The sequence below is a fragment of the Tursiops truncatus genome, chromosome 14, assembly GCF_011762595.2.
Source record: "Tursiops truncatus isolate mTurTru1 chromosome 14, mTurTru1.mat.Y, whole genome shotgun sequence".
In the NCBI taxonomy this organism is placed as follows: domain Eukaryota; kingdom Metazoa; phylum Chordata; class Mammalia; order Artiodactyla; family Delphinidae; genus Tursiops; species Tursiops truncatus.
In genome coordinates this window covers 36,753,696-36,769,121 of record NC_047047.1, presented here as the reverse complement: position 1 = coordinate 36,769,121, position 15,426 = coordinate 36,753,696, and the positions used below count along the sequence as shown (strand labels likewise).

The window sequence follows — 15,426 nt, the reverse complement described above, 5'->3', positions numbered from 1 at the left end:
TTCCTAGAGCATCATCATGTTCTGTAAATATTTTTTGGTCTTTTCTTCCTGTTTCATTTTAACTTTTTTTAAAAAATTGAAGTAAAATTGGTATATAACATTATATGTTTTAGGTATACAACATTATAATTTGACATCTGTGTACACTGCAAAGTAACTACCACCAAAGGTCTAGTTACCATCCTTCACCAGACAGTTGATCCCCTTCACCCATGTCATCCATCCCCCCAACCCCCTTCCCCTCCAATAACCATCAATCTGTTTTCTGTGTCTATGAGTTTGTTTTGTTTTGTTTTGTTTTAGATTCCACATAAAAGTGAAATCATACAGTATTTTTATTTCTCTGACTTATTTCACTTAACATAATATCCTCAAGGTTGTATACCCATGTTGCTGCAAATGGCAAGATCTCTTTCTTTTATATGACTGAGTAGTATTCCATTGTCTGTATATACACCATATCTTCTTTATCCATTCATCCATCAGTGGGCACTTAAGTTGCTTCCATATCTTGGCTATTATAAATAATGCTGCAATGAACGTAGGGGTGCACATATTTTTTCAAATTAGTATTTTTGTATTTGGAAAAATACCCAGAATTGGAATAGCTCAATCATATGGTAGTTCTATTCTTAATTTTTGAGGGATCTCCATACCATTTTCCATAGTAGCTGCACCAATTTACATTCCCACCAACAGTGCACAAGCATTCCCTTTTCTCCACATCCTCACCAACACTATTATATCTTGTCTTTTTGATAACTGCCATTCTAACAGGTGTGAGGTGGCATCTCATTGTGGTTTTGATCTGTATTTCCCTAATAATTAGTGATGTTGAATATCTTGTCGTATGCCTGTTGGCTATCTATATGTCTTCTTTGGGAAAATGTCTATTCACAACTTTTGCTCATTTGAAAAATTGGGTAGTTTGGTTTTTGGTTGTTGAGATTTCTTCCTATTTTAAACAAAGTAAATTAAAAGGTAAATTAAGGTCATAAATTGCAGAAGGGCTTGTTTGGAGTGTTGGTTTAGAGAAAGAATTTGGAGCAGAGGTTTTGGAGTGAGGCATAGTTGGGCATAAAGCCTGCTTCCGCCTATCATTTATTTTAAAATATTTAGTGAGTTCTAGGTGCCACAGATCCCACAGTGAATGAAACAGACAACATCCCCAATCTCATGGATTTTACATTTTAGTACCACTCGCTGGTCACGACATAAGACATTTTTTTAAACATCTTTAGGGTTCAACTTCCTCATTCATAAAGTAAGAATAATAGCACCTACCTTATAGGGTCATTTTAAACATTAAATTAGGTAATGTCTGTAAAGCACCTAGCAAATGTAAGAACTGGTAGGTGATTTTCATATTTTAAACACCTGCTTTTGAAAAGAATGGTAAGAAATAAAAACATAAGAAAGGAGAACATTTAAATCATCCACAGTCTTATCATCTAGAGATAACCATTATTACTATTTTAATATATGCTTCCAGGGTTATCATGCATATATTTCTTTCTAAAAAGAGCATCTATAGCACATACTTTTATTTTGAGATACATTTTGCCCAATTGCCCCTCAGAAAGGCTGAACTGTGTACTCCCACCAGTCGTACGTGGTAGTTCTGTCTCTTTCTGGGGAGATTTTACATCAACTGAAAACTTTTTGGAGAATGCTTCTCTCATTAGGTCATGCAAATTTTTCTATAGCTATCAACTATAACTTCCAAATTAAAAAATAATACCACTAGGTGCATGTCATAATTAGAAATCTTTCGGCTGCTAAGAACCCACTCAAGATATTTCAAAAGCAGAGTATCTTCTAAAGCTATGTGTGAATGGGAACCTGAGCTAGAGTCAGAAAGCCATCAGGTCCCCCAAGTAGCTACTCCTTCTACCTGCCTCTCAGGGTTGTTGCCTCTCAACAAACTCACGGCATCTCTGCTTCTCTCTGTGCATCAGCTGATGCCACCCTCGAGAGGCTGGCTTCCAGCTTGCACATGGCCCATAGTGGTCATGTCATGACCTTTCAGTCTAGCTCTTATGGTTGTTTACCCTCACCTCAGCCTTTTAATTCCAAGTTCCTGAAAAAGGAGTATAACTGACCCAGCTCATCTTCTTTTGAACCAGTAAATCCAAAACAGGGGTCACTGAACAGCCTATGGATGGGTGCTTTGGGTCCCTCCTTTGTCTGATTAGCTATAGCAAGGGGGCAGGATCATGTCGTGTAGCATATGACCATTAAAGCATAAGGGGTGTGAGCAGGGAAGGGTATATGACAAGGTAGCCATACTCGGAATATTCTAAACAGGGATCTTTGTCAGATGTAAAGAGAAGTCTACCAGGTATAATTTTGATGGTCTAATACTTGGAAGTAATTTTAATGGTTTATGGAGGCAATGGTTTGGAATATTTGAAATTTGAACTGTCCCCTCAAATTTAGAGTTGTATAGCCACCATTATCTAGAGTAAGCAAGGTACACTAGAAAAAAACATAGGATCTGAAATCAGATTATTTTATAGTACTTTATAGCACATATTTTTAGAATATTACCTAGAATAAGATTTAAAGATCAGGTTGCCTATCATTCTGCTGCCTTGAAAATAGATTTTTTTTGCTTTCTTGAACTACACATTTCAACAGTAAGAGCTTTCCCTTGCAATATGATGTTATGCAGAATGCACCTGCCTTTTAAACATATGAACTAATCCTGACCAGTGGTGGTGACTTGTCATCTTTTGATCTTGTTTAGCATACTGGGACATCACTGTATCAAGAAGCCTCAAAGTTTGGGTTTAAATAACGGCTGAAATCAAAGTCACATAGCCTTGAATGTAATCCTTGAATGTAATCTACAAAATCAAATGTCCTCTCACCTAAGACCCAGTTCTGACTTCTGTCTTTTGAAAATGAATTTGTAGGAGAAAATATTTGCAAAGCACCTATCTGACAAAACCTTACATTTGGAATACGTTATTTTAAAAAAAATTCTCAAAACTCAACAGTGAAAAAGAAACAATCCAATTATAAAATAGGCAAAAGACATGAAGAGATTTCACAGAAGAGAATGTATGGATGGAAAATAATGATATGAAAAGATGTTCAGCATCATTAGTCATTAGGGAAATGCAAGTTAAAACCACAATGAGATATTACTACACAAGTGTTTGTGAGGATGCAGAGAAACTGGATCTGTCATGCATTGCAGGTGGGAATGTAAAATGGTACAGCCACTCTGGAAAACAGTTTGGTATTTTCTTGCAAAGCTAAACATGCAACTCAGCAATCAACTCTTGGACATTTATCACAGAAAAATTAAAATATATGTTTACGCAAAACCTGTACAGTGATACTCATTGCAGCTTTATTCCTACTAGCAAAATACTGGAAACAGCCCAGATGCCCTTCAGTAGGTGAATGGTTGAACAAACTCTACATCCACACAATAGAATACTACTCAACAATAAAAAGGAATGAACTGATAAATGAAACACCCTGGATGCACCTCAAGGACATTATGCTTAGTGAAGAAAAATCAATCTTAAATGTTAAATGCAGTAAGATTCCATTTATATCACATTTTTGAAATAACAAAACTACAGAGATTGAGAAGAGATTCATGGTAGCCAGATGACAAGGAGGGGATGAGGTGGTGAGTGCTAATTCGCAGTGGTAGCAGGAGGGAATTCTTTTGCAATAATGTGACAGCTGAATCTTGATTGTAGTGGTGGTTACATGAATCTATACATGAGATTAATCTGTATAAAATTATACACACACACACACAAATAAATGCTGGTTAAAAAAGGTTACAATACAAAGTTGGTATGAGTAACATACCAACTGGGATTGGTATGTTAACAGTAATGTACCAATGCCAATTTCCGAGTTTTGATTATATACTATAGCTATAAGATGATACCATGAGGGGTACATGGGGCTCTTTATACCACAGTTGAACTTCCTGTGAATCTATAATTATTTCAAAACAAAAAGTTTAAAAACTGAATTGTAATCAATACTAAGGCTCTGATAGTTTTTTCATCAGCTATTTTAAAGGGTATAAAGAATTGGATTTATCAGGCAAAGATGCCGATGTTATTATTTAAAAACACAATCTTATCCAAAAGGAGTATTATCTTTTAGAGTAGTCATCTTGGAAGTTTGACCACTTATACAAATGTTTTGGGCAGATTGCAGATAAAATGTTTTAGAAATCCTCCTTTGTAACTGCCTGTAGATATCACCACCAGTCATAAGCAAGTATGAAACCTGTTACTTTATAGGACACTCTCTTGTCCCATTTTCTTCCCATCTCTATTACTTCATCTTAGTTCTACATGTTCCTCAAATAAAGATGAGCTTATTTGGCACAGATGGGACACCTGTAAGAAAAGGGAAAAGAGGGTCCATCATCAGTTTATTTGAATCCAAAGAAAGTCTTTCCTTTGTTTCAGTTACTGGAAATTCATGCTGTGAACTTGTCAAGTATGAAATATTGTCCCATGTGATGGAGGACTGTGAATGTTAATGACTTTCATTGTTGCCAAGGTATGGGACATTTGAAAGAACTTGAAGCAACATTTGTTTATCTTAAAGCAGTTGAATAGCTAAGTCAAGGAAACATTTAATTTTTTTACTTACTGCAATGGCTATAATTTTATTTTATTTAGATTTTATTTTTTATTGAAGTATATTTGACTTAATGTTTGATTTTTTTTTAATTGAAGTTTTCATGACTCTTGGTCTTTGGGAATTAAATGCCTCTAAGAGATGCAACTTGAGAATCTCCATCGTGGCTCACAAGATTGTATATTCTTACTGACGTGAGACACCAGAAGGTGAGGAAATTGAACTTAAATCTGGGAAAGAAAAAACAAATGCATCACTTATTTGTTCAGGAAGTACAGGTATTAGGATTCAAACTGACCATGTGGATTTTGCAAGATATTACCCAAATCTCTCATTTATTTTACGTTGAAGAGCTGTCTTTGGCTCAGTGGAATCACAGAGTTTGAAACATTATATTACTATGCAGTAGAAATAAAGTCACAATTACAAAAGGGATTCATAAATTTTGATGAACATGACTCATGCTGTTTCTTCAATTGCCCTTAGATTACAGACTCTGAATTAATAAATCTTCTCTAGCCAAGTTGCTCAGTTTTAAGAAAAACTTGTTGAACTGAAAGCAATGCCAAATCTCTGCTATTTTAGAGGCATTGTACTAAATTTTATGGCTATGTAGTCAATTCTGGCTATTGTTTGGATCTATCTAGTTGTGAAAAAGTATATCCACTTTTAAAGAAACTACTGATATAAAGGCAAAAAGTCACCTAATTTGGTTGAATTGAAACCAAATTTATTTGCAGGCTAGGTCTGTAGCTTATGCCTGTGGGCTTCTGGAGTTAAGTGATTGTTCAGCTTTAAATCTGTACTTGTATTGCAGGTCAAAACTGCTTTCTCCTTCTTTCTCCCCCTCTTCCTCCTTCATTTTTCCTTCTCCTTCTTCTCCTCTTCCTCCTCCAAGTAAACTGAGAGTGAGGAGTAGATTTCCTGGAGTGAAAAGGTAGATGATAATCTGAATGAACTCCAGAAGTAAGGCACCAGTGTCTGTGGGGTGGTCCATTTGTGTGGGTAGGCCCAGATCCAAAACAGAATGCGCAAATATTTGAATGCTCCACTATTGTTTTGTTCTAGAAAATATGCAGGTTTGGGTCCAGTGTCAATTAAATCCCTAAATTTTCTGATTTTTTTTTTGCAATTCACACAGGTGCATAAAAATGGAGTTGGGGATCAAATTCCTTCTTGTTTAGGATTTAGGAGAGTCACAGTTTATTTCTATTCTACCCAGCTTTAAATTGTAAATTTCTAGGAAATATGTTTTGTACAATTGATTGTCTCTTATATCCCTTTGCACATGTTCATTTAATTTTTACCATTTTATTGTAAATTAATATAGAATTATTTGTGGATCACGTATACATATATAAATAATTTGTAAAGTAGAAAAAGTAAAAAACTCCAACCACTCACATATTCCCCCAACCCCTTTCCATACCCATCCCCAAGAAGTAAACACAGTCAAACTTCTGATACCTTTCCGGACATTTTTTTTTTTTCCGGACATTTTTGAAGAACATTCAAGAACACATTTGTTTTCACAAAAGTGAAATCATACTCTGCATAATGTTATGTAATTTTCACTTAATAATTCATCAGACTTAATGGAAAAGAATATAAAAAAGAATGTATACATATGTATAACTGGATCACTTTGCTGTACAGCAGAAACTAACATGACATTGTAAATCAACTGTACTTCAATTAAAATATATAATTTATCAGACTTACCTCTAATTTTTAAATGGCTACAGAGGTTTCCATTTTATGACTATTTCAGTATCCATTCAACCATTCTATTACTGTTGACATTAGGTTGTCTCATATTTTTAGCTATTACAAATAATTTTCACTATATATATCCTTGCACACTTGTGCAAGTATTCCTATAGAATGTAAATCTAAAAGTAAGAGTTAAAAATGTTTTTAATTTTGATAGTTATTGTCATATTGTGATGATATTTACTGACAGTTACTTGTCACTCTAAATAGGTTGTCACAACTCACCCTGCACCAGAAGAAGGTGAATTTTCTTTTCCCTATACCCTAGGCAACCCTGGACTTCATCAGTATGTTTAATTTTTTGTAATTTTGGTGAACAAAAATGGGATCTCACTTTTTTATTATTATGTAAGTTTCAGGTGTACAGCATTAGAATTCTACATCTGTATACACTACAAAATGATCACCACCATAAGTCTAGTTACCATTTTCACCAGACCATTGACCCTCTTCACCCATTTCTCCCACCCCTTAGCTGACTTCCCTCCAGTAACCAGCAATCTGTTCTCTATGAGTTTGTTTTTTGTTTTATTTTGTTTGTTTTGCTTTTTTAGATTCCACATATGAGTGAAATCATACTGTATTTGTTGGTCTCCATCTGACTTATTTCACTTAGTGTAATACCTCAAGGTCCATCCATGTTGTCACATATGGAAAGATCTCATTCTTTTTTAATGGCTGTGTAGCATTTTACTGTATATATGTGTATCATATATTCTTTATCCATCGTGAAAACAACCAACCTAAGTTGTTTCCACATCTTGACTATTGTAAATAATGCTGCAGTGAACGTAGGGGTGCACATATCTTTTCAAATTAGTGTTTTTGTATTCTTTGGAAAAATACCCAGAGTTGGAATAGCTCAATCACATGGTAGTTCTATTCTTAATTTTTTGAGGGATCTCCATACTGTTTTCCGTAGTAGCTCTACCAATTTATGTTCCCAATAGCACACAAGGCTTCCCTTTTCTCCACATCCTCTCCAACACTGTTATTGATATTTCTTGTCTTTTTGATAATCGCCATTCTAAGAGGTGTTACGTGGTGTCTTGTGTTTTGATCTGCATTTCCCTAATAATTAGTGATGTTGAACATCTTTCCATGTGCCTGTTGGCCATCTGCATGTCTTCTTTGGAAAATGCCTATTCAGAGCCTCTGCCCATTTTTTTTTTTTTTTCTCTGCCCATTTTTTAATCAGGTAGTTTGTGGCATCTCATTTTGAATTTGTATTTTCCTAATTGCCAGTGAAGTTGAACATCTTTTCATATGTTTATTAGGTATTAGTTAGGTATTAGTATTTTGTTCTTTCGTGGACTACATGTTCATATTTTTTGCCTTATTGGGTGTTTGCCTTTTGGTTTTTTATTTATTTATACGACTTGTTTTTATACTATGGTTATTAATACTTTCTCTGTTAAAAATGTCTTCTATAGAAATTTTACATTTTTGTGCAGTAATCTGTCCTTCCTTTCCTTTGTAGCTTCTGAGTTTTGTGTCTTAGAAAGATCTTTCCCCAAGATTATAAAAATATTTCCTGTATTCTAGAGCTTTTGTCATTTTACATTTTACTTATTAATCCCTCTGGAATTTAGTTTTTAAAATGTGTGGTATGAAGAGAACTCTAAGTTTTTTTGCTAAATGGACAGCCAGTTGACCCCAAACTATTTATTGATTAGGCCAGCCTTTCCACAATGGTTTGAAATGACATATTTTTTATACACTAAATTTCAAATTTATATGGATTTGTTTCTGAATCCTTTTTTAGTCAACTGATCTATTTCTATTCCAATATTACACTATTTTAATCACTATAGCTTTAGGTTTTCCCCTTTCATCACTTTAAATATGTCCTGCAACTCCCTTCTGGCTTGCAGAGTTTCTGCTGAAAGATTAGCTGTTAACCTTATGAGGATTCCCTTGTATGTTATTTGTTGCTTTTCCCTTGCTGCTCTTAATATTTTTTCTTTGTATTTAATTTTTGATAGTTTGATTAATATGTGTGTTGGCATGTTTCTCCTTGGATTTATCCTGTATGGGACTCTCTGTGCTTCCTGGACTTGATTGACTATTTCCTTACCTATATTAGGGAAGTTTTCAACTATAATCTCTTCAAATATTTTCTCAGTCCCTTTTTTTTCTCTTCTTCTGGGACCCCTATAATTGAAATGTTGGTGCATTTAATGTTGTCCCAGAGGTCTCTGAGATTGTCCTCAATTCTTTTCATTCTTTTTTCTTTATTCTGCTCTGTGGTAGTTATTTCCACTATTTTATCTTCCAGGTCACTTATCCATTCTTCTGCCTCACTTATTCTGCTTTTGATTCCTTCTAGAGAATTTTTAATTTAATTTATTGTGTTGTTCATCATTGTTTGTTTGCTCTTTAGTTCTTCTGCATCCTTGTTAAACGTTTCTTGTATTTTCTCCATTCTATTTCCAAGATTTTGGATCATCTTTACTATCATTATTCTGAATTCTTTTTCAGGTAGACTGCCTATTTCCTCTTCATTTGTTAGGTCTGGTGCATTTTTATCTTGCTCCTTCATCTGCTGTGTGTTCCTCTGTCTTCTCATTTTGCTTAACTTACTGTGTTTGTGGTCTGCTTTTCGCAGCCTGCAAGTTCGTAGTTTCCATTGTTTTTGGTGTCTGTCCCCAGTGGCTAAGGTTGGTTCAGTGGGTTGTGTAGGCTTCCTGGTGGAGGGGACTAGTGCCCGTGCTCTGGTGGATGAGGCTGGATCTTGTCTTTCTGGTGGTCAGGTCCATGTCTCATGGTGTGTTTTGGGGTGTCTGTGGCCTTATTATGATTTTAGGCAGCCTCTGTGCTAATGAATGGGGTTGTGTTCCTGTCTTGCTAGTTGTTTGGCATAGGGTGTCCTGAACTGTAGCTTGCTGGTTGTTGAGTGGAGCTGGATCTTGGCATTGAGATGGATATCTCTGGGAGATTTTCACTGTTTGATATTACCTAGAGCTGGGAGGTCTCTTGTGGACCAGTGTCCTGAACTTGGCTCTCCCACCGCAGTGGCACAGCCCTGATGCCTGACTGGAGCCCCAAGAGCCTGTCCTCCACAAGGCTCAGAATAAAAGAGAGAAAAAAAAGAAAGAAGAAGATAAAATAAAATAAAGTTATTAAAATAAAAAATAATTATTAAGAAAAAAATATTTTTAAGTAATTAAAAAAGAAAAATTGACAGACAGAACCCTAGGACAAATGGTAAAAGCAAAGCTATACAGACAAAATCACACACAGAAGCATACACATGCACACTCACAAAAAGAGAAAAAGGTTAAAAAATATATATGTCATTGCTCTCAAAGTCCACCTCCTCAATTTGGGATGATTCGTTGTCTATTCAGGTATTCCACAGATGCAGGGTACATCTAGTTGATTGTGGAGATTTAATATGCTGCTCCTGAGACTGCTGGGACAGATTTCCCTTTGTCTTCTTTGGTCGCACAGCCCCCGAGGTTCAACTTTGGATTTGGACCTGCCTCTGTGGCACCTGAGGTGTAGGTCGCCTGAGGGTGTCTGTTCTTTGCTCAGATAGCTCGGGGTTAAAGGAGCAGCTGATTCGGGGGCTCTGGCTCATTCAGCCCAGGGGTGAGGGAGGGGTATGGATGCGGGGTGAGCCTGCAGCGGCAGAGGCCAGCGTGACTTTGCACCAGCCTGAGGTGCACCGTGCATTCTTCCGGGTAGGTTGTCCCTGGATCACGGGACCCTGGCAGTGGCGGGCTGCACAGGCTTCCGGGAGGGGAGGTGTGGATAGTGACCGGTGCTTGCACACAGGCTTCTTGGTGGCGGCAGCAGCAGCCTTAGCGTCTCACGCCCGTCTCTGGGGTCCATGCTGATAGCCGCAGCTCGTGCCTGTCTCTGGAGCTATTTAAGTGGCGCTCTTAATCCCCTCTCCTCGCGCACCAGGAAACAAAGAGGCAAGAAAAAGCCTCTTGCCTCTTCGGCAGCTCCAGACTTTTTCCTGGCTCCCTCCCAGCTAGCTGTGATGCACTAGCACCCTTCAGGCTGTGTTCATGCAGCCAACCCCAGTCCTCTCCCTGGGATCCGACCTCTGAAGCCCGAGCCTCAGCTTCCAGCCCCCGCCCGCCCTGGCGGGTGAGCAGACAAGCCTCTTGGGTTGGTGAGTGCTGGTCGGCACCAATCCTCCGTGCAGGAATCTCTCCACTTTGCCCTCCGCACCCCTGTTGCTGTGCTCTCCTCCACGGCTCCAAAGCATCCCCCCTCCACCACCAGCAGTCTCCGCCCACAAGGGGGCTTCCTGGTGTGTGGAAACCTTTCCTCCTTCACAGCTCCCTCCCACTGGTGCAGGTCCCGTCCCTATTCTTTGTCTCTATTTTTTCATTTTTCTTTTACCCTACCCAGGTACATGGGGAGTTTCTTGCCTTTTGGGAGGTCTGAGGTCTTCTGCCAGCGTTCAGTAGGTGTTCTGTAGGAGTTGTTCCACATGTAGATGTATTTCTGATGTATTTGTGGAGAGGAAGGTGATCTCCGCGTCTTACTCTTCCACCATCTTGAAGCTCCTCCCTGTCTTCATTTCTTTTCATTCTTTTTTCTTTGTTCTGTTCCGCAGCAGGGAATTCCACCATCCTATCTTCCAGGTCACTTATCTGTTCTTCTGCCTCAGTTATTCTGCTATTGATTCCTTCTAGTGTAGTTTTCATTTCAGATATTGTATTGGTCATTTGTTTGTTTGTTCTTTGATTCTTCTAGGTCTTTGTTAAACATTTCTTGCATCTTCTTGATCTTTGCCTCCATTCTTTTTCGAAGGTCCTGGATCATCTTCACTATCATTATTCTGAATTCTTTTTCTGGAAGGTTGCCTATCTCTACTTCATTTAGTTGTTTTTCTGGGGTTTTATCTTGTTCCTTCATCTGGTACATAGCCCTCTGCCTTTTCATCTTGTCTGTCTTTCTTTGAATGTCTAGGTACTCTTTATCAGATTAAATGTCTATTCGTAGCTTACTAAAATTTTTATCAAGAATTTTTATGCCTTTTCTGAATCTATCAAAACGAGTAAGTAACCTTTACTAAATTAATGTCATGAATTAATGTACTATTTCTGATGTTGAACCATCCTTCCATTTCTAATATCTACTTGGTAGTGATGTGTTGTTTTTTAAATATACTGCTGTATTTAGTTTGCTAATATTTAATTTAAGTTCTTTGTACCTATAATTATGAATGAGATTAGGTTCCAATATTTTCTTTCTATTTTTCTTTTGTGTAATTTTTGTTGGCATTGACGTAAACGTTATGTTAAACTTATAGAAAGAATTTGACAGATTTCCATCTCTTTCCATTCTCTGAAACAGTTTAAATGACATAGAAATCATCTGTACCTTGGAGGTTTGAGAAAATTTACTCACAGAATCATCTGAGTCTGGAAAGGGAGAATATCTTTGACTAACTTAAAAATATTTTAAGGATATTGATCTATTTTTTACCTTTTCTTGTATATTGTTTGGCAAATTTATATTTTCCTAGAAATTCTTCCATTTCATCTCATTTCTCAATGTTTTATTATAAGTTTCATATATCATTCTAATCCTTTAAACATCTGTATATATGGTTATACTCCTGTATTATTATTATTGGTGGTGCTGCTATTGTAGTTTTTCTCTTTTTTATTTATTAGTGTTTGGTAGAGGCTTGATCATTAAGTTGCTCTTTTTAAAGAAACAGTTTTGGAGTTGCAGATTTTATTTTCATCAAATTTCTGTTTTTATTTTTCTTATTTCCTCCCTTCTATTTTTGTTGTTTTTGTTCTTTTCCAATTCCTTTTTTTAATTTAAGACAAACTATTGAGGTCTAGTTGATTTACAATGTTGTGTTAATTTCATCTGTACAGCAAAGTGACTCAGTCATATATATATATGTATATATTCTTTTTCATATTCTTTTCCATTATGGTTTTTCACAGGATATTGGATATAGTTCCCTGTGCTATAGAATAGGACCTTGCTGTTTATCTGTCCTATATATATTCAATAATAGTTTGCCTCTACTAATCCCAAACTCTCATTCCTTCTCCAATTTCTTATGTTGAATGCTCTATTTATTTTTTTAGTCTTTTCTTACAAATAGATGGATCTGAAAAGACTATACGCATCTCTGAATAACATTGTGGTCATATCCCAAAGCTTTTTTTTCTTCTTGTCTACTTTATTGAGGTAAAATTTATACATCATAAAACTCATTCATTTAAAGTGCAGAATTCATTCATTTCTAGTAAATGTACAGAGTTGTGCAGCTATCATCACAACCTAATTTTAGAATATTTCCAGCACCCTAAAAAGAAACCTTCCACCCTTTTGCAGTCATTCCCCAGTCCCCAGGCACTTGGTCATTCTTTAAAACACAGATGTCCAAATCCCACTGTAAACTCCTATGTGAGTCAGAATCTGGGGATGTGCTCCTCACATATGTATATTCTAAAAGATCTTCAGGTGATTCAACTTTGACCCAGGTTTGAGAATCACCTTGATGTGAAAAGAAAGCATTTAAACTGCTTGGTGAGCGAGGAATCAAGGAGAGTTAGAAAGTTAAATAATTCACTGGAACACAGTTTAAGGAATCAGAAATTCTTTAAATTACCTTGGTAACATGGGATTCTTGCATTCAGGGATTTAATCAATTCATTTTTATATTTCTCACAATGCTAAGTATAGTGATTAACGTAAAGGCGATGCTTCAAATGTATGTTTTAAATGTAGAACAGACTTTATTTTTACAGGGTGTCAAATCTACAAAGATTATTCCCTAAGAGATATTTTTCACTCAACTTTAAAACTTATTTAGAAAACACTTTGTTTTTCCTATACAATTCTAAACTTTATTAAAGTCTAACTTATAATAAAACATTGAAAGCATTTTATTTCCCAAAACAACACATTTCCTCTTTTTTAGAAAGCTGATTGAGTCCATCACAATTAATGCTGTATAGCAAATCCTGCATAACAATAGTTAACCATATATTGTTAATTGCTATACAAACGCCTTGGATTTAATTAGCTTGAACCAACATTTTCTATATATTACAAAATGAACTAACGTTATTCTTTGGATAATTATTCTTCAGAAGGAAGTACTCTTTTTCAACAGTCTTTTAATGTATTTATTAGTACTTCAATAATATTGAAGTCGTGCTCTTGCAATTTAGTTAAAATATTCCATTTAAATTAAACATTTAAACTCTCTGGAATTCTCAAATTAGTGATTGGTTTGTAATTATGCCATCTGTGGATATAGTGCAGTATAATAACTATAAAGCTCTTTTATTGAGGTAAGAATACATAATGTAAAATTTACCATCTTAATCATTTTTAACTGTACAGTACAATAGTGTTAAGTACATGCACATTGTTATACTACAGAGCTCTAGAACTTTTTCATCTTGCAAAACTGAAACTATATGCATTGAACAACAACTCCCCTTTGCCCACTTCCCCCAGCCCCTGGCAAACATCATTCTATTTTTGTTTCTAATACTTTGACTATTTTAGGTACCTCATGAAAGTGGAATCATGCAGATTTTGTCTGTTTGTGTCTTACTTGTGGCTTATTTCACTTAGCATCTTGTCCTCAGGGTTCATCCATGTTGTAGCATAGGGCAGGATTTCCTTTCTTTTAAGGCTGAATAATACTCCATTGTATGTGTATACCACATTTTCTTTATCCATTCATCTGCTGATGGGCAGTTAGGTTGCTTCTACCTCTTGGCTATTGTAAATTATGCTGCAATGGACATAGGTCTGCAAATACCACTTTGAGACCCTGTTTTCAATTCTTTATTTTTTTTCCAGGTAATTTGTTTTGTTTCTTTTTAAAATTATTTTATTTTATTTTATTTTCATGGAAAGGTGCTTTATTTTAAATAGAGCAGTGTGTATGTGTCAATCCCAAATTCTTTTGGATATACACAGAGGTGGAGTAGCTGGATCATATGGTAATTTTACTTTTAATTTTCTGAGGAAACTTTCTATTGTTTTCTATAGCCTGGACCATTTTACATTCCCACCAACAGTGCACAAGTGTTCCAATTTCTCCACACCTTCCCCAACGCTTGTTATTTCCTGGGTTTTTTTGATAGTGGCCATCCTAAAGGTATGAGGTGATACTTCATTGTGGTTTTGATTCTCATTTCCCTGATAATTAGTGATATTGAGCTTTTGTTATTTTGTTATTTAGCTATTTTTGCTTTTGTTGCCTATGTTTTTCATGTCACATCCGTGGTATCATTGCCAAATCAAATGTCATGAATCTTTCCCCCTATATTTTCTCTAGGAATTTTAGAGCTTCAGGTCTTATGTTTAGGTCTTTAATCCATTTAGAGTTAATTTTTGTATGATGTAAGTTGAACATCAAACTTCATTCTTTTTCATGTGACTCTCCAATTTTCCAGACACCATTTGTTGGAGAGACTATTCTTTCCCCATATGATCATACATGTAAGGTCTTATTTCTGTGTTCTCTATTTCTGTTCCATTGGTTTATGTGTCTGTTTTTGTGCCAGTACCATACTGTTTTGATTACTGTAGCTTTGTAGTATGTTTTTAAACCCAGACGTTTGAGGCCTCCAACTTTGTTTTTCTCTCTCAAGATTGTTTTGGCCATTGTGGGTCCTTTGAGATTCCATATGAATTTTAACATGATTTTTTTCTATTTTTGCAAAAAAAAATGTCATTGGGATTTTGATAGGGATTGCATTGAATCTGTGTATTGCTTTATGTAATATGGACATTTTAATAATATTAAGCCTTCCAATCCATGAACATGGAATGTCTTTCCATTTATTTGTTTCTTCTTTAATTTCTTTCAGCAATGTTTTGTAGTTTTCTGTGTATAAGTCTTTTGCCTCCTTGGTTAAGTTTATTCCTAAGGATTTTATTCATTTTGATGCTATTATAAATGAGATTGTTTTCTTAATTTCCTTTTCAGATTATTCATGTATTGAATTGCAACTGACTTTTGTGTGTTTATTTTGTATCCTGAACTTTGCTGAATTCATTTATTAGTTC

The 15,426-nt window shown here is 35.7% G+C and overlaps 1 protein-coding gene and 1 long non-coding RNA gene across 5 annotated transcripts in view; one reads left to right on the top strand and one right to left on the bottom strand.

Annotated features, from left to right (window-relative positions):
• EHBP1 (EH domain binding protein 1) overlaps positions 1 to 15,426 on the top strand; it is a 564,927-nt gene that overhangs the window by 145,326 nt on the left and 404,175 nt on the right. The window lies entirely within an intron of this gene.
• Positions 3,605 to 15,426, bottom strand: part of LOC141276392 (uncharacterized) — a 39,576-nt gene continuing 27,754 nt past the window's right edge. The window contains exons 3-4 of the long non-coding RNA XR_012325890.1: positions 4,270 to 4,382; positions 3,605 to 3,755 (exon numbers count right to left, since the gene is read on the bottom strand). This is a non-coding gene — a long non-coding RNA (uncharacterized lncRNA). The remainder of the gene's footprint in view (positions 3,756 to 4,269; positions 4,383 to 15,426) is intronic.